The sequence below is a fragment of the Tyto alba genome, unplaced genomic scaffold (genome assembly GCF_018691265.1).
Source record: "Tyto alba isolate M040663 unplaced genomic scaffold, T.alba_DEE_v4.0 Super-Scaffold_17, whole genome shotgun sequence".
Lineage (NCBI taxonomy): Eukaryota > Metazoa > Chordata > Aves > Strigiformes > Tytonidae > Tyto > Tyto alba.
The window spans coordinates 7616669-7635468 of record NW_024881279.1 but is presented as its reverse complement, the minus strand read 5'-3'; the positions used below and the strand labels follow the sequence as shown (position 1 = coordinate 7635468).

Genomic DNA, 18800 nt, shown 5'->3' with positions numbered 1-18800 from the left:
TGCTTCGTTGCACCCCCGTGTTTATGGTGAAAACCCTCGTGGACAATGCAAACCCCGCGGGTTGAGCAACTGGGGGGAGCCCTTGCTTGCTGGAAGGGGGTCTCTGGGCAAGCTGAAGGTGAGGGGGAGATCCGGGTAGCCCAGCCCTCCCCACACCACACATGGCTCTTGCCGCTCAGTGCTGAGCCCCGGAACTGAAGTGCACGTGGGATGGGTGCGAGGGCTGCCGCCTCCAGCGCTTACACCTCGGTGCTGGCTTTGCCCCGAGCAGGCGGCTGTAAAGCAGGGGTGCAGGGCCCCATCCCGCCGAGGCCGCGGGGGAGCCCCGTGCAGGTGTCACAGAGATGCTCACCACCAGTTTTTCCTGACAACATAATAGTTGCTTCTCCCCGTCTTGTCGCTCACTAAAGCAGCACACCAGACTTATCCTGGCCTGGAGGACATTTCTGGTAGTTGCTTCTGAATTGTGGATTTGTCTCATGTATGGGTGTGCAACCTCTCATGTCCATGCTAGTCACTCAGCTCTTCCCGTTCCTGCAATTTTAGAGGTTGTTAAAGATGAGCGGTCTGGCCATTCAGCCCTTGACCCTCTCTTCCCACTCACCCTATTAGCATCTCTCCCCGCTACAGGTGAGAAGCGGCTTTTGCTGAGCGTAAGACGTGACTCGGTGGCTTTGCAATCCTGCCATACACCACGCACAATCACAAGGTGCAGCTTGTGCGTGGTGCAAGGCTGGTGTCAGGGCTGAGGCAGCACTGCGGGACTGTTTTTTGGCCCCAATAGGCAGGATGATGTGAGTTCATGTAGGTGCCCACTCAGCCCTGGCAGCAGGGCAGGAGTGCCTGGGACATGTCATCTCCTGGCAGCTGCGGCTGCTTGGGCTCCTCTCTCTTGTTCTTCAGCTGAAGGGCTCTCCTGATGTGCTGCTAATGTGGTTTTAATCCCACCAGAGCTGCCTCCTTGCAAAGGTTTGGGTGATGAGCTTTTTTAACGCAGGGGTACTGCCGGTGGATCGGTTAGCTTCTGCTGGTGGGATTTTCAGCTGGACAAACCAGGTGTTATATGTGCTTTCAGCCAGAAATGCTAGACTGTAGGAAGTTGTGGAGGGGCAGAAGAGCACTCTGAGAGCTGCTTTCTTGTGGTTACCTCTGAACAGTTGCTCTGCTCGTAGTTCCCTCCCAGAAATGAAGTGAAACCAGTGTGCAGAGCTGCACGGGCACTGAGCAGTCACTCCTGGTTTCTGAAGCAGGGCAGCCAACCCTGCTAGGTAGTCTGTGCCATCTGGACTGTGTCGTCCTTTGACTCACTTTTATTTTTTAACAAGTACATTTCCCATTGTGCATTCATATGCCAAAATAACAACCTTGGGCACCGCTGTCCCTGTCCTTCTTGGTAGGACCCTTCCTGGGATACGGGTTTACCTCTGACAGCAACAGATTGTTGCTTGCAAACAGCAATCACCATGACAGGTCACAAATAACGCAGGTCAGGCTGTGTCAGCACAGCAGGTTTCCGGCTATTATGGTCATTTACGTATCAGGCCATTACTCAGTGCAGAGCTGGAGAAGACCTTGAGGGGTCACTCAGTCCAGCTCCTGTCCTTACACAGGATCAGTGATAACCAAGCCCTTCCTGACAGATGTTTATCATATTCATTCTTAAAAACCTCTGATGACAGTGATGCCTAAGCTCCCCGGACAATCTGTCTGACATTTAGCAGCCCTGCCATTAGGTTTTTCTTACGATCTGAAGAGAAATATCTTTTCCTTTAGTTTGGTTTTGTGATTGTTGCTCTTTCTCCATTTATTGGGCACAGGCAGAAAATTTCTTTCCTTCCTTCTTTGCAGGAGCCTGTTAGATATTTAGAAGTTGCTACTGTGTCTTGACTTAGTCCCTGCTAATATAGATTAAACCACACTGGTTCCTTTGATCATTTTTTTGGTCACGTATTCTTGGTCTGCAGTTGATCTTGTTACTCTCTTCTGGACTGTCATCTTTCATGAAGAGTGATGCTTAACCTGCAGTACAGGATTGAAGTCGCTGCCTTATTTTTGCTCAGAAGAATAAGGAATTACTTCAGGCCTTTTACATACGATGATTCTGTTTATACATCCCAGTGTGTTTGCTTTTTACTTTTGCCACAGGCTACTTGTGTTCAATTTTTTTTTATCCCACTGACCCTTCAGCCACTCTTCTCCAGAATTTTTCCCGCTTTTCGTTCCTCATTTTGTATTTGCTTGGCTAATTATTCTTACCAAATCACATTACCTCATGCTTGTCCTTTTTGAACTGCATCCTTTTTTTTTTTTTTCAGACTGCTTCTTCTAAAGTGTCAGGATTGTTTTGAATTCTGATTTTGTCCTCCTCCTTGCTTGCAGTCCCTCTCAGCTTGGGGTCAGAGGCAGTCAGCATGTTTTCTCTGCCATCGGCCGAGTTGTAGATGAAAACACCACGTGGTATTAGATCTGGGATGGGTTTTTCTGGAACCCACTTTGGTAAGGTCCTCCCAGTCTGTGCACAAAGAACAACGACCACTTCACTGCTGGTCTTCTCAGCAGTGGTGCACTCACCTTCAGGTGGCTCAGTCCAGCCCCTGTGTCCCTAGCTGTGTCATGGGGGTGTCCCGTGAGACACTATGAAATCTTTGTTTCTTCTCCCCTTCCTACAAGTCCTGGCACACAGTCACAGAAAGAAATACGATAGATTTGATGTGAGTTGTTCTTGATAAACAGAGGTTAGTTCTTACTCAAGTTCTCTTTGTCTTCTAAGCACTTCAACTGAAGCTAAGGTGATTATTCTGTAATTTCCTGCATCCTCCTTATCCCCATCCCCTTATTTTTCAAAGACAGGTTTTGCATTTGCCAGTCCTGTGTCACATCAGCCGTTCCCTGTGAGTGGCTGCAGAGAATTCCTGGTGATCCTGAGCTGCTCATGTTGTTGCATTCTTGAGGAGGCTGGCAAGGTGTCCACATTGCCTCTGATAGGGAATAAAACTATATTAAAAGACATGTAAAGCATTGCAGAGCCTTCTTGTCTTCCCACTCTGTGTTGGGAGGACAAAACAATTAGTTTAAAGAAAATAAACCAGGTTAAAACAGCTCTAGAGCTGCTTTTCTGTGACCAATGCAGTGTTTGTTTACCCACTAATGATGTTTTGCTGTGCTGTGGTTATTAGTGAAGTTTTGACCTCATGGTCTGCAAAAACAGATGCTGCCCCTTTCCAATTATAAATGAGGTTTGAAATAGTCTGATGGTGTAGGAAGAGAAGGGCAGCCTCAAATAGCACAACCAGTCACCCAGGTGGCTGATGTCCAGCATCACGGGGTGGTTTGGAGGTGGACCACGTGCTGTGCATCGTGGTGGTGGGTGTCTTGGCCAAAGTTTAATATTCTCTGTTTGCTGATTTTAAGTACGGTTAAACTTACAAAAACCAACAACTGCTGTGGAAGAAGCTCTTCTGTAACCTGTTGTCATCAGGTGGACCTGCAGGGTTTAACTGGAGGGTGACCTGCAGTCTGAGGATCAAGCCTTTGGGAAGGCACAGGCAGGCTCAGGCATTAGCGTGCCCGATGTGGGGATTACAGGGGGTGTTTCACTGAGGGCCTAATAAAACCAAGAAGCTTTCATGACTTTAGATAAGTCACAGGTGCAGATGGGACAAAGGTGAACAAATTTTAACCTACCTGCAATTAAATTGTTGTGAATCTTTTTCTTTCCAATGATGAAAACTGTTCAGTTCTCATCCATAATGTTTTTTCTCGTCTGGACTGACTGACCAACCACATACTGTTTTTTCAGCCCTTCTCTTTGCCTCTTGCAGCTTACCCCAGAGCCATAAATACTACCGGTTATTTGGTTTTTAAGTGTGTGTTTGTTTTGTGTTTTTTTTTTTTTTTTTTTTTTTATCGAATAGGAAATTCTAAACATTGTGTGAGCCTTTTAGGAGACTCCTGATGTGCTGCCCCTTGGAAATGCTGCGTTTTGAGGTTGGGATTGCACTTCCAGGGTATGGCTGCGTAGCTTAGCACGAGTTCCGTACCCATGCTGCTGGTGCAGGCCTCCCCTGACAGGTTTTTTTCCCCCTCAAATTTTAACAATTTGTAGTTACTCAGCACCAGCCAGCTCCAGGTTTCCATAATAAAACCCCAAACTGCAGGCACCTCTGCACCTGTAGATTTGCCTGCAAAGTGGGGTTGCTCTTTGTACGGTGGCTTCACGCCCTTCAGATTGGTTTTGATTGTGCGGTATTTCGGACACTCACCCCCTGGGAACTGTTTTTCCCGCGGGCGCTGTGAAGGCGCTTTGGAATAGATGCGCGCAGGCTCCTCGAAGGGCTCCCCACTCGCATCCCGGGTGGGTGTCCCGGTGCAGGTGTGAGCACGGGGTCTCCCTCTTGACCCGCGCCCGTGGTGGGGAGCGGGGTGCTGGGGTGTCGGTGATCGCGGGGCAGCAGCTGCAGCGTGGACGTCACTCCGGTGCCCGTTGCGGCGGGGCAGGCTCCGGCAGCACCTCCCTAAAGAAATACTGCTTGTTCGGTGCCACACATGGCGGGATGCTCCACTTGCTCGGGGTGTCCTTTGTGGGAAGCAGACTTTGTCCTGGAGGGATGTTCCTCTGAGCGTGTTTACAAAGTCGTCTTATATAATGCATAAAAGCCGTGAACGCTAATCCGCTCTAGAAGCGGCAGAGTCAAAGCTTGTGATACCGCTAAATACGAGCCGAATCTTGCGGCATGCAGGGTTTCACGCTGCTTTTTCATTTCAGTTACCTGCACTGGCTTGACTTCAGGTTTTTGTAGTTTCTTTGAAGTCCTGGGCACAAGCTGTGGTTGGACTGGTGTGAGTGAAATTTCTGGTCTGAGCTGGGCTCCTTTCACTGCGATCCGTGGAAGCATTTACCAGGAGAAGAGATGCCGGCAGCAGACCCAGCGTGTGCTTCTAATGGCTGAGGAGGTGCAGTCAGGGACCTGATTGAGGAACCATGGAGCTTAGCAGTCTATTATTACAAGGCATAGTGAATAAAAAGATATGCAGGTGCATTTCTGAAAGCCTTTACTTGGTCTGTGTGGTGCTCAGAAGGTGTTATGTGGAACTGGTGGCTGGAATGCACCTGCATTTGTAAAATTATCCTGCATATGATTTGCCCAAATTCATCCCAAGTGCAAGGGACACCATACAATCTGTTGATATGCATTTATTGAAATAAGTCTTTCATTGTCTGGAGTCGCCTGTATTTCTGGTATTATTTCTTCGCTGGTTTTGTTAGGTCTTGAAGCTGGTTTCTTGTACTGCCTGTGTGCTTGCCCATGTCCCACTGCTGCTCCAGTGATGAGTTGCAGTTGTGTGATGGAATTGAAGTTGCTGGAAGTGGAGACTTGGATTTGGGTCCCTGCCATGCCGTATCCCTCCCAGTCTTGGGAAAGTCACTTGGCTGGTTTCATGCTTCAGGTCCCATCTGCTCTCTGGGGACCGTGACATCTCTTGTCACAGGGGTTTGGAGGACACAGCCACTCTTCTGTGACAGTGGGGTCTGTGTCAGTGTGTAGGAAAGGAACAGGCAGAGGAGGTTAACACATACACACCCAATTACAGTCAAGTGCTTCTCTTGGTTTACTTCTGTTACAGAGCAAATCCGTTTCTAATTTGTGATTCCCTTTGATTCATCCAAAACAAATCATTGATTTGTGCTTATATCCTGAATGTTCATTGATTATTCACTTAGTGTTTAATGTAAAACACATCTATAGCTGGCTGGTTTAAGTGAAGCTGCCAGTCATCTCCAGAAAGCTTTGAAGCCTGCTAAGTGGTGGAGAAATTGCTTTAGTGATAGATTGGACAAGGCTGCTAGCAGGCTACTGCAGGTGGGCTTGAGTTACCTGTAGTTCTCCCTCCTCACAAAACCCAAACCAGTCCCCAAAGTACCAATTTCTCAGTTCATGGTGTAAAGAAACACAAACAAACACCCATCCACAGCCACCCGGTGCTTTGCAGAAAACCTGTGCGAGGTGGGGCTGAGCCACCTGCCTAAAAGCATTTGAAGACAAAGCTTTTTGTGTTTCACTTGAAGATTTTCCATATCGTTATCGTGCCAATTCTAATGTTGACATTTTGTTTTTCATGAGACAAAGCCCAAGAGATCGGCGGGGCTCGGTGGGTGAACAGGGCTGCTGCAGCGGCAGAAGTCACTGGTCAAATTAAAGGACTGTGGAAACTATGAAAATAAACAAAGGGCTTCAGTGGGGGCTGGCAGGTTAATGCTCTTAGGAGGAGAGGCTTTCTGAGGAGTGCTGATCAAGCATCTGCATAACAGCTTCCTGATTCAGGGAGAGGATTGTTGTTTTTGACGGAGGGAAATGCGTCTTTTCTGCCTTTTTTATTTGAAGTGTAGGGCGCTTTTTATTCAGCGATGCCCTTGAGATTGTTTCTGAGCTCACGTTAGGCTTCTCTTGCAAAGCAAGAAAATCTGGGAGGGGCAGATTTCTGTTTTAAATCATCTCTTTTGCATTAATTGTGGCACTGGCTGCTGCTTCTTCTGTTTTTGTCCCGGTGTCAAGTCACATTTGAGTCTCCAGGGTCTGTGCATTAGCATGGACTCATCTCTGATTCACAGCGATGGCTCCGTAACTCCATCTTCCCTCCTGCCTGCCCCTGCCTTGGAGTGACTCCCCTAATATTTAAATATCTCTGCCCTCTTGTGCTACATACAGGATAAATACTTACCTAAAGGTTAATCTGTATTTTGAAGTGACTAGACATGTTTGTGCAAGGTGTTTTCATTTCCGCTTGTGTTAAAGTGGACAGCAGTAGTATTAAAATGTAAATTGTTAGGCTTTAAAGAAGCTTCTGTGTGAAAATTAATCTCCACCTGTCTTTTATTTTCATTACGAGTTTTCTTGAGTTGCAGTGTCCATTTACTTGTAAGTATTATTGTCACACTGGTGGTTTAGGACTTGTTGGTCATGGGATGGATGCTGACGTGGGCAAAGAGCACAGCGTTGACTTGTGTCAGTGCTGCTAGCTGGTCCCCACCTATTGCTCTGTGAGTTTTTAGACCATCCTGATCGCATTTTCAAGACTGCCTTATAGCGCACAGGTTTTTCTTCTCTCTCTGTGATAGCGAGAACTTTCTGGAAATAAGGTTTAACCTGGAGACCCTTTTTTGTCACTCACAGCTTGTACATACACTGCAATAAATCCTCTGTATTGTCACTGGTCTGAGGAATATTATGGCTTAGAGAGGAGGTCTGTGGTACCAAAAAAGTTGTTTAGCCTTCAAAAGTCCTTGTAAATAATCAAAGAAACACTTCCAATACTACGATATGAGCTACTTAAGATATGTATAATAGCACTGCATGTTTGTATAACCTATTCTTTGGATGCGTGATAGCAACACTAACCCTGCCAGTACCAACAACTTCAGGCAGAAGAAGATGGAGAAGTTTTCTGGGTGAGGATGAAATTACTGTATTCCTCCCCCCAAAATGGGAGCTTAGGAGAGTGGAACTGCTGTGCAGTGTCTCCATGGCATGTCCACGCTGGATGTGAAGAGCAAGAACACTATTTGATCCCATGAGTTGCCTGGTGCATGGATGGACCTGGACGGTGTTGGACACTCAGACTTAACCACTGCCACCAACAAGTACCTGTCAGATGAATTATTCAGTTAATACTGGCAAAAGTGGTGTGGTTGTCTCCCCTCCCTCCTCTCTGTGCCCAGACTGTGATCTTTTGCTTTTGTTTGATCTTGCCTTTTGTGTTTTAACTATTCCTTTCTCGTGCCATGTCTCATTGTGCTCTCTCCAGATCTAGCTTTGATATCTTTTCTCTTTGTCTTTCATTTCCCTCAGTTTCCTCCCTTCCTTTGATGTTTCAGAAAATGACCAGGATGGACATCTTCCCACACATCTCTCCCTCTCTTAATCTTGTCCCATTCAAGTTATCCACCATTTGAGGAACTTTACCATATGCTCACCTAATAGTGTGGCTTCATTAACTCCAAGCACTGATTTTGGGTAGAAGCTAGTAAAGGTTGGGCTGCCCAGGGAGGAGGTGGTGCTGGTCCTTGCACTGAGTGTCAGGGGTTGCTTTGGGTCCCACCGGGTCCCAGGAGTGATGGCGAGTCAGGGCGCAGCCCCCCAGGACAAACCCTCCCAGTTCCAGAGTGGGGCCGTGCCGTGGGGACACTTGCACGGGCATCGCGCGTGGGCGGCTGGTGCTGCCACGCAGCGAGGGCTCATCCCGCGTCTTGTGGATGGAGCTTAAACTAAATTCAAGGCAAGGCAAGAAACATCTTTAAAAGCAGATTAATTTGCTGACTCTGAGGAGCGAGAGGTATTTAGAAAAAAAAAATAAATGGAAATGCAGATTCTAGCTGAGCACCAACTTTGTCATTTGATGGCTGAAATTCTCTGCTGTGTTGTGCCAGTGAATCTGCCTGAAACATGTATTTTCCTCGAGCTAAAGAGCTGACCTGGGTGGGGGAGGTAAGTGCCCGGAATGGTGGATGAGAATAATTAGGACATGGATTGTGGGTTGGCTCTGTATAGATCAGTTTGTGTTTCGTTAATGTCTGGTTCCACCCTGTCTGTCTGTTTTATTAGATTAATTTATTACTTTCTGAAAGTGCCTCTCCAGTGAGCTAAAATATCTATTTACTGGAAGTATTTGGTTACCATGAAAAACTGTATTTGGCTTGTGTTTGGCAAATATTAACTACTTTCTTCTGTTTCTTTTGCAATTTAATTGTCTACTTATCTTGGGTATTGATTGCTGAGGACCTTGGTAATTATTTGCTGATTTTGGAAATAGTGATTTTAAAAGCTCAGATTACTTTTGTAATATTAATCATTACCTTGGTGTACTTGCCTCAAAGGATGGAATCTCTCTGACAGCTCCAGTTGCAATGTGGACATTTACTATCTGAAGCTATGCCACCGTCTTAAAATAACAAAATTGTTACTGGCATTTTGTTCCTGAAACTAAGCAGATATTTGCAGAGATGCAAACCTGGCTGTTGCAGTTAGCTCACAAATTTGATGTTCCTGTTGGCGGGAGGAGTGGCCAGATTCTGGAGTCAAATGAAAAGATAATTTTATTTACGTTCTGCTCTTTCACTCTTTCCAAATTAATTTCATGCCGTATTGGTCTCAAGCCTGGTGCAGGGTTGGTGGGGAAGCGGGCTGCCCCTCTCCAGTTGCACAGCGGCAATGCAGCTTTGTTTTGTGGGAGACAAGCAATACTCCAAGAAGGCAAGTAAAGCACATTTGCTTGCAAGTAAATGTGCTGCCGTACAGCGGCACATCTTGCTTTGGGGGAAGGTGAGAAATTGGAAAGTCTCTGCTGGGAGCTGAGTAATTGGCACCTGCTATTATTGTGTCCCTCCTCCCCCTTTTAATAACTTGTTTATAAAGATAACTCTCCTACAGATCTCATTACACAGCGGTAAAGCATGCTTTTTTAAGAAGTACATGCATCCCTATTCATGTCGTGTCTGAACACATACCTCCTTATAAGGAGGAGTGATAGTTTTTGTGTTGTCCAAGCATCTTTACTCACTGTTGGTCAGACTCATGGATGCCCACGGGAAGATGAGCTGTGTTGTCACCATACCTGGAAGGAGATGTAATTCTTTCATTAATACAGAACCTGGCAAGTGGTTAGAGTGGCTGGGAGGGGAGTTTTGTCTTGTTGTTTTAGGCCTTGAAGCAAGGGATTGTGTTGGCTGTTTGGCTGATGTTGGCTTTATCTCCATCGGAGCTTGAATAGTGACATATATTACTAGAGAGCACGAAATGCGGCGTTTAGCACACACCCCTGGGATCTCTAGCACAGTGAATCCCACTTCTTTCTCTTGCATCAAACGATTTGTTTAATTGGTTTTAACAGTTTCATCCTTGTTCTTTTATTAGTGGAGCGTGGCACAAAAGGAAGCTGGGACCATTTTTGGATCCTGTCCTGGGTAATTTGATGACTCAGTCTCATTGAGCTTCATCTCTGTGCAGGTGTAGTGGTGCATCTCCTGCAGGGCATGTGGTGGGAAGAGCATCTCCACCTTGTCCCAAATGCACGTGTGGGGAAGAAAGAGGAGGAGAGGGCAAAATCATGTCCGTGACAATTGTTCTCTGGTTCTTTTCATCACCTTATAGAATGAAAATGATAAAAGGAACCTCAGAAAAGTGGGCATTGCAGCAAGCCTGGGCAGGGATGTAATCTCTTTTCTTCGTACCGAGGCATAAAGATAATTCCAATCGGGATTGAAACAGCGGATGGCAAATAATTCTTGAACAATCCGCTTATGGCGTTCCAGGATGCGAATGAAAACCACTAATGGGATAAAGAAGGATCTAGATAATTATCTCAGCTGCATTAAATCCTGTCCTTTCAGGAGAGTACTCTTGTGTGGACACTAATTTCATGTGTATGAAATGCTAAAGCTGACTAGACATTTTCAGAAGTTAGCTGATTCCAAAATAGCCATCATTGCTTGGTGATCATCTATCTTTTATCTACCTGGTTGGTCCTAATAAATCAGATTTCTGGTCTCTGCTATCCTGTTTCCTTTTTTCCCCCTCCCTGCAGCAGGTTACAGCTGTGACACACATTCTCTCCAGGGCAGATTTGAAACCTCCTTCATCCTTTTCTTTTTTCATTTGGTCCGCAGTTTTGGGAGAATTCGTGGGGTTTTTTTTCCCTTTTACAGCTGGTAATGCTGTTGTTTTAAGTCTTATGGAAGCACTGCTTGCAATATTAACGTATGCAAGATATTTTTTAATTTGATCCATTTTTTTCCCCCAGCAAGAGCTCTGCTTTGCAGTGCGGGGGACGGCACTGTGCTCCAAAACAAACCCAGTTGCAGAGTCAGTTAATGAGGCTCTTGTTGTAGGCTCTTTGCTGCCTTTGTGTTTGAACCTAGTGGATGCCCCATGGATGAAGTGGAGGATGGCAGGAAGAGAAAGGAACAGTTTTGTATAGACAGCAACCATGACATTTCGATGGGGTCGGATCAGTTAACAGCACTAAAGACCTCTGTTACGAGACCTCTGTTCACTCCGACCCTGTGGTCAGAGGAAATCTGCTGTTTGGAGGTATGGGCGACAGAAACACACATCTAAGAGGCAGCTGGTTCTTCATTATCCCCCATCAGCTGCAGGCAGCTGCGTTTGCCAGCTGTCAGTGAGCCATTTCTCTCCAGCCTCACGCTAAGCAGACCGAGGCGTGCCTGAACCGGCTGCAGCATCCCTCGGTGAGCCAGGCTGTGCATCCAACAACGGGAGCCAGGTCTGGGGACTTCAGCTGAGACGGCTTCCCATGAGCTGTCCTCCATCTGGAAGAGGAGGATGGGCAGTCAGCATCATCCCTTTGCACACTGGAGGACAGATGATGTGCATGGCTGTCTTCTCAGGGCAACACTCCATCATTCACTGCATAGAGTGCCCAAATGTAGTTTCTCAGCAATAGACCCTCTCGAATCACAAGTTTCCCATCTTTTCTTGCTGATGTGGCAGTATAGTTAAGGTTCAGATGTCTTTTGGAAGTATAGAAGGGCTTCCTTGCTTTTAATGTGAAGTCAAACAAGAAATGCTGTCCTGTCCAAGGTGAACTTGGGTTTCCAGTCTCCATCATGTGGCACTGAGAGGTTAGAAGGGCCAATCTTGTGCCGAAATCCAAGGAGTTGGTATGTCTATTTTTGCTGTGGGCTGGAAGTTGCTCTTGACACCAGATTTGCTGTTCATACCACCGTGAGCTGTCACTTGCCTGTCCCAACTGGAGGATGTCCTTAGAGGCATGTGAAGCACAGCCCTCCCGTGCCAGTCTTGGATTTGGGACAGGTAGCTTGCAAGAGGGTCTGATATGTAATTAGGCATATCCAGAGAAGGTATTTGCCTAGTAGGGCTGTGTGTAGAGAAGAGGTATGTGGGATCCTTGCTGCCTCTGAAAGGCTCTTTAAGAAACTAATCACATTTAAGAAATGTGGTCGCCTTTTATCTTGATGCCATGCTTCTTGAACAGCAGCTCTCAAACTGAATTGTTCACCCAAAAGAGTTAGTATCAAGGTTTCTTTACCCCCGGTTGCAGTTACTAGACCTGTGGCTCTAGGAGCTGGACTGGAATTTAACAGTGGTGCCTGGCACAGGCTTTTGCCCTAAAACCGCTGACAATCTGCAGGAAGATTCTGATGAGGTCTGGCAGTTGACCCTTAAAAATCAATCAATTGCTGTGTAAGGCAAGATATCCATCTTATCTCTGAGAAAACCGGCCCTCCTACATGCTCTTGACTTCCACAGAGATCTTAATGGGGATTTTTTCCTGGTTCTTGATATCACTGCATGCCCTTTGAATGAACCACTTGCTAAGAAATCTCATTACTTGCTACTTGTTAAAGTTGTCTGGTTAACTGAGTTGCTAGTTGAAGTCTGCTTTGCTTAACCCTGTGCTGCGATGAAGTGGTACCTGGAGCTGTTGTGCCAAGTGTTACCTCCATAGAGCATAATAAACTATCTCCTGCCATCTCCTGCTTGATGAGTTGTACCCAGAGAGAAATGGTGTTATTCTGGATGTCTGCAGAGTTCTCTGTGCATTGTTCAAGTCACTCCTTTGTTGTTCCAGAGCGCTGGTTAATTTTTCTTAAAGTCTGCAAACCAAAGGTGTTCGTTTCTGCAGCTACCCCTGATGGTGACCCTATGGTGCTCAGAAGCCCCAGCTGAGAGCAGGATCCTCTCTGGTGTGCCCTGAACTTGCTGGGTGCATGGGGGAGCTTCCACATAGCTTCACCGTGAAAGCCTGGGCCAGGAGAAGTGAGTCTGTGTAGGTGACACAGTCATCAATGGCAGAATTGGCCATTTAAATACCACATCATTTAAAATCCAGCATCCTTTGGTGACCAAGATTGCTGAAGTGCTGGGGATGAGCATGGGGGTTGTTCGCATCAGGCTTAGGGATTCGGTGGAGAGGAGGAGGGGGGAAGATGTTGGCAAAAGAGGGCTTGCGGATGGGTAAAAGTTGAATTGCCAAACAGTGCAGAAAAGGTCAAGAACTTGTTTTGTTTGCTGTTGTGTGGCGTAGCACATAGGTGAAGAGGTGTGGATTTATTTGTACGTGCACTCTAGTTTGGCTTCCAGGAGAAGTCCTTATCTCTTCTGCTGCTAGCATCCTCTGAGTTGCCCTCTTTCCCCCTGCTCTGCCTACATTTCTTACTGTGATTTCAATTATTTATAATATTTCTTTTCCGCTTACACTACTCTGCTGCATGTGTGCTATATCAGCAGCTGTCGCTTCCCAAGCCCATTCCGTTGATAGGTGAAGAGACGATCCCTGTGCGTACAACTCATTAAGAGCATTTCAGGGCTCTTCAGTATGGGCAACTATGTGAATGTAAAATTGCAATTGGATCTTCTCTTATGGAAGGTTTTGATTGCGGCTGGTGAAATAACGATCTGCTTATTAATGTGGAGGAACAGGAGGAGGCTGCCGAGGGTAACAGGGGGAGAGAAGGAGGAGGAATTTTGCAGAGGAGCATGCCCCCTTTTTTTTGATGAAAATTAACCAGCCTAAAACAAGAGGCATATTCTCCTCTCGGTTACATCAGTGTGCATTCAGAAGAACCTCATTAAAATAATTTAATTTATTTTCGACACAGGCTGGTGTCACAGAGCAGGGAGACCTGGGTGACAGGGAAAGCACAGGCTTACTGAGCTGGTCTAAATTCAGAGCCGAGGCTGGGAGGGGCAAGTTTAGCTGCTTGCTTTAGTACTCCCCCGTTTTTACCTCTGCAGTTTTAAGCTTGGAGGATAAGCAGAAAATGTTTAAATCCCTTTCTTCATTGCTGCTATGTTCAAACTGAATTAACTCTCATCCAAAGGAAGCCTGCGCTATAGGAAACATCTGCTGTGGTCCAAATTGTGTTTGAGGTCAGAATTAAAATGTATGTAACTGTTCAGTGGTGAGCAATGAATATACAAATCCTGCTCTTTGCCAACAGTTGTTTTGCGAGACATGATTTGTACGCTTCCCTTGTACCTGTGCAGTTACACGAATGTGTTATTGGAATACGAACCAGCACAATGTGTCTCAGGAAATAATGATTATAAGGTGAAGCGGCTTGCTAGAATGTCAAATAATTTCTTATTTCAAGCTTATGTACGTTTGTTTATTTATTTGTCTTCTACAAACGGTGTTTCTGGAGTGTACTAGTAATTGATGTGAGGTTGTAATTGTATTCATGGTGCATCTGTGTCAGGACAATATTTATGTACAGGTCCATGAAATATTTGTTCTCTTGGCTCCTCCATCCAATGTGTTGATGTAAGCTCTCAGGGGAAGTATGACAAATTTTTAGAGCTGTTCTAGATATAGTCCTTACAGATTTTTTTTGGTTGTGTAACTGAAAAGAGCTTTTGAAAAGATAGAACAAGTCTCAAGTATAGTATGACCAGGGAGAGGCCGGTGCTTTGCTGTATTTGATGAGCTTTGTCTGCTGAATTAAGAAAAACTAAGTCTCATTTTATGGAGTGTTGTCTGAGGACCAGGACTCTTAGAATATATTTGAGTACCTAGGCTTCCTTCTGGCTTCTTTTGGATAAGGACCGTTTAAGTTTGAAAAAAATTGTTCAAGTTCTTCAAATTGTGTCAAGACTTTCAGTGGGAATTGCAGAGATAATTGCAAAATAAACTGAGGAGCAACTGACAAAAATTAGTAGGGCAGAAGTTTGAGCAGGATTCCGTGGTGTGTGCTAATGCCGTATCTCTGGTGCACAGTGGCAAACATTGGTACCACACATATTTGAGAGGTTAGTTACATGCTACTGACAAATTCCTGATGGACTAATGGACATTTTGGTTCAGACAGATAGCTCCTGAGGCCCCGGAGCAGCAGGGTGAGTGTGGTGGCACCAGACTTCTAGACATGGAAGTGAATTGATTAAAAGCAAAGCCCTCTACAGAGTTGGCTAGGTATCATTCAGCCCATTTCACAGGTGGAAAATGAAGGCACAGGAGGGGGTCCCAACCTGCAAGGTGCATAAATCCCTTTGAAACCTCCCTCTGACCATCCCTCCTGTTGCCCCTCGACCACAGAAGCCATGTCTACAGAAGGATGGGTTTGCATTTTTCTGCTGGCACATTTGCTAGCAGAGGAATGGCATTTATTGGGTTGCTCTAAGAGATCTGCACTTGTACTGGGCTGGAAAGTCTGGGGGGCTCAGGACAGGGACCTCGAGCGCTGCGGTAGCTGCTGGGAGGACAGCTGGAGAAGGCATCCACACTGCAGCATCTCACCCTGCTCAGCTGTATGTTTTACAGTAAGACTCCAGTGCTAGACAAAATAGACATGTGGAGAGGCTGATGGTGCAGAAGCAGCTCCAGGAAAGCAGCAGTTAGCCATTAACTTGTGCAGAGGTTGGGCTGGGTCGATTGGTTCTGCTGCTGTGGAGACCTGGGCAGGTGAAGGGGCAGGAGGGCAGGGGTAGTGGGGTCACACCAGAGTCTGCTGTTGGCACAGGAAGGAAAAGGGAGATTTTTATGGTATGTGGTGCCTCTTTTCTACTTTGGAAAAAGCTTTCATTTTATGTGCTTGTGTAACTGCTTTATAGCGCAAGTGTTGTGACTTTGAGTAGTTCCTCAAAAATTGATGGTGAATTTTGACCATATACAAGCCAGTGTCTTCCAATCTTCAAATTCGTGAGGATTCTGCTCTCGGTTTGTGATGTGGTGGGTTTTTTTTTGTTTTGTTTGTTTTGTTTTTGTTTTTTTTTTTTTACTGCATTTAAATGAGTGATTTCATATAACTTCTGAGTATTGGCAGGCTTACAATCACTTTCTCTCCCCCCAACACCCCTTTTTTTGTTTGTTTGTTTTTTTTTTTTTTTGTTGTTGTTGTTGTTTAAGATTGGGGTTTTAAGGGACTGAAGCTATGTCCTTCTTCACAACAGGTTTCAAACTCCTAGTCTCGCTTTAGCCCAATTGGACCATGGTATGGAAGTCCCAGAGGTGATCTAAAATCCTCCAGGTACTTTTGAAAGTAGTCAGGAGGGCAGAAGAGAGAAGGTCTGTTGGTGACTCTGCCAGAGGGTAGTGTGAACTCCTGTCAGGTGTGGCTGAATCCATACAGAAGGTACAGGTGAGGTCCAGCCCCAATAAATGCTTTAATCAAAGCTTTTGGTTGAGTATGGGATACCCAGATGTTGGGTTCCCTCATGGGATGGGGTGCTCTGGGGTGACCGTGGCCAGCACTGTTCTCTGTGCCCAGTCAGCAGCTCAGCCGATCCTGCACAAAATCCTGCAAAGTGCAGAATATAAACAAGACTTAAGTTGTTTGTTTGTTTGGGTTTTTTTCCTTCTCACACCTCTAGCAAGGGTTAGAAGTAACCACAGAAAGAAAATAATCGTCTTTTTTTTTTTTCTGGTAATGGGACCATCCATTTCAGTATTCCTACCTATAGCAAATGCCTCATTCTCTAATATTTGTTGCTCTGACTGCTTTGTTATTTCTTCATTGCAATCAAGATAATGCAGTACAATATTGCACTGAGAATTTCAGCTATTCAATTACCTTTCAGAAGTTGACTTAATTGGCTCTTTAAGTGATAGCTCTCTATTGTGTGCAATCAGCACGACTCAAGGAGGGAGCAGGAAGAGGATAAGGACTTTGTTTCTAATCAATAAATAAAGGTCTTTGAAATAATACTGCTTGCAATTTGTATCACAGGTTAAATTACGCCAAAGATGATAGTCTGTGTGTTCCTTGTGGAGCACGGCTATAACAGAGTAATAAGGCTTTGCTATCAGCAAGCATGTGGACTGTTTTGCTGTGTGTTTCCAGCAAATCCAATATTCTCTCCCCTTGGAATTTCCCCCCCCCCAAGTATTAGAGAAAACCAAACCAAAACTGCTGCAGAGTCTGGCACAGATGGTTTGGGAAAGTCTAATATGTAATGACTAATCATTTGTTTTGCACCTTATAAAGTATGCAAATGAATGTGATACCTGATGATAAATAATTCAGAATGGAGATGCAAGACAAGGGGAGACTATAGATGGAATAAATATATGGTAAACCAATTTAAAAAAAAAAAAAAAAAAAAAAAGCAATCCCAAAAGCCTAAACTCTTCTTCCAAGCTACTACCTGCAGAAACAGCTGTTTCTTGGTGCAGGTTTGCTTCCAGTGTTTGAATCCGAGGGACTTTTGGCCAGCAGGATTTCTGGAGTTTGCAGTCAGGATTTGGCCAAAGACATGAATCTCAGAAGCTGCCACCCATGCACAGCTCTGTTGCACCTCAGAGCTCATCACCGAGCTTATTCCTGCCTTGGTTTAGGTAGCAGGAAAGCTTTGCCAAGCATACCAGATTTTATTTAGATTTAGGCTGCTTCATACCTCTTTTAAAGCTAAAGTTACTAATCATAATTAATGATTTAGTCCTAATTAAAAATATTTTTAATCCAGAAAAATGTTCTTGAGATTGCAAGAGGCACAAGACAGGAAGCCACCCTCAGTCCTCTGGTGTCACTGCTGCCTGGGACAATTCCAGCTCCTGTCACCACAGTCCCAACCCTGAATCCTTTCCTTTCCCAGCCATGGGGGTAGGTGAGAACTGCAGGTGAAGAACTGAGTAGAGCCACAGGTTTTAATCTTTAAGCATTCAGCACACTCCTCAGTACAGTGCATGTCTGCCTGCATTCTATTTCCAACACCTTCTGCACACGTAGAGGGTTTTGTTTGTTTGGGGGAAGCAACCAAGGGTTGATCTTTGCAGGGATCGGCTAGCTCAGACCAAGCTGGGATTTCATAAAATCATAGAATGGTTTGGGTTGAAAGGGACCTTAAAGATCATCTAGCTCCAAACCCTGTCAAGGGCAGGGACAGCAGATCACTCCAAGCCCCGTCCAACCTGGCCTTGAACCCTTCCAGGGAGGGGGCAGCCACAGCTTCTCTGGGCACCCTGGGCCAGTGTTTCATCACACTCACAGTAAATAGTTTCTTCTTTATATCTAATCTAAATCTACCCTCTTTCAGTTTAAAACAGTTACCCCTCACCCTATCCCCACCCCCTGACCAAGAGTCCCTCCTCACCTTCCCTGTACCCCCTTTAAGCACTGGAACCTGCTCTAAGGTCTCCCTGGAACCATCTCTTCTCCAGGTTGAGCAACCCCAACTGTCTCAGCCTGTTCTCATAAGGGAGATGCTCCAGTCCCCTGAGCATCTTTGTGGCCTCTGGACCTGCTCAAGGAGATCCCATGTCTCTTACACTGGGGGCCCCGGAGCATAATTTGATTAAAGATGCTTCCTCCTTTGCTCCCTGCCCCATCCTGGTACGAGATGGATGATTGCTCTTCTGTGTGATGTCCTGGATCTTCCCCCCTGTTTTTGCTGCGGGAGGGAAGACAAGGGTGATCCAGATTTATAATCCTGCACCAAAGGTCAGCTTTAAGTCCATTTTATGTATCAGCTTGTAGTAGTTCTCATGAAATTGTGGAGGTGAATTGAGCTTGCCCTTTTATCAGCTAGAAACGGGATGCTGTGGTGTCCTGGTGCAGCTCAGCATTAAGCATGTCCTTAAATTGCCAGCAATCTTCTCCTGGCAGCCGCTGGCTGATGTCAGGCGCTTTCGTGCCCAGACACCCCAACAAGGCTGTGTTTGTTAGCAGAGGGTTGGTACAGTCTTGTCTCAGTGGAGAAGTGGAACTGAATGGTCATTTTGTAATGACAGTAATTGCAGCATCCATGTAGTTGTACCATCCAAGTGTTTTACTGATGATCCCAAGTGCTGGGTTGATTCCATATTGACTTTGCAGAGTACCACAGCGC

General features: G+C 45.7%; 1 protein-coding gene across 2 annotated transcripts in view; it reads left to right on the top strand.

Annotated features, from left to right (window-relative positions):
- MGAT4B (alpha-1,3-mannosyl-glycoprotein 4-beta-N-acetylglucosaminyltransferase B) overlaps positions 1–18800 on the top strand; it is a 51786-nt gene that overhangs the window by 581 nt on the left and 32405 nt on the right. The gene's annotated exons all lie outside the window — the stretch shown is intronic.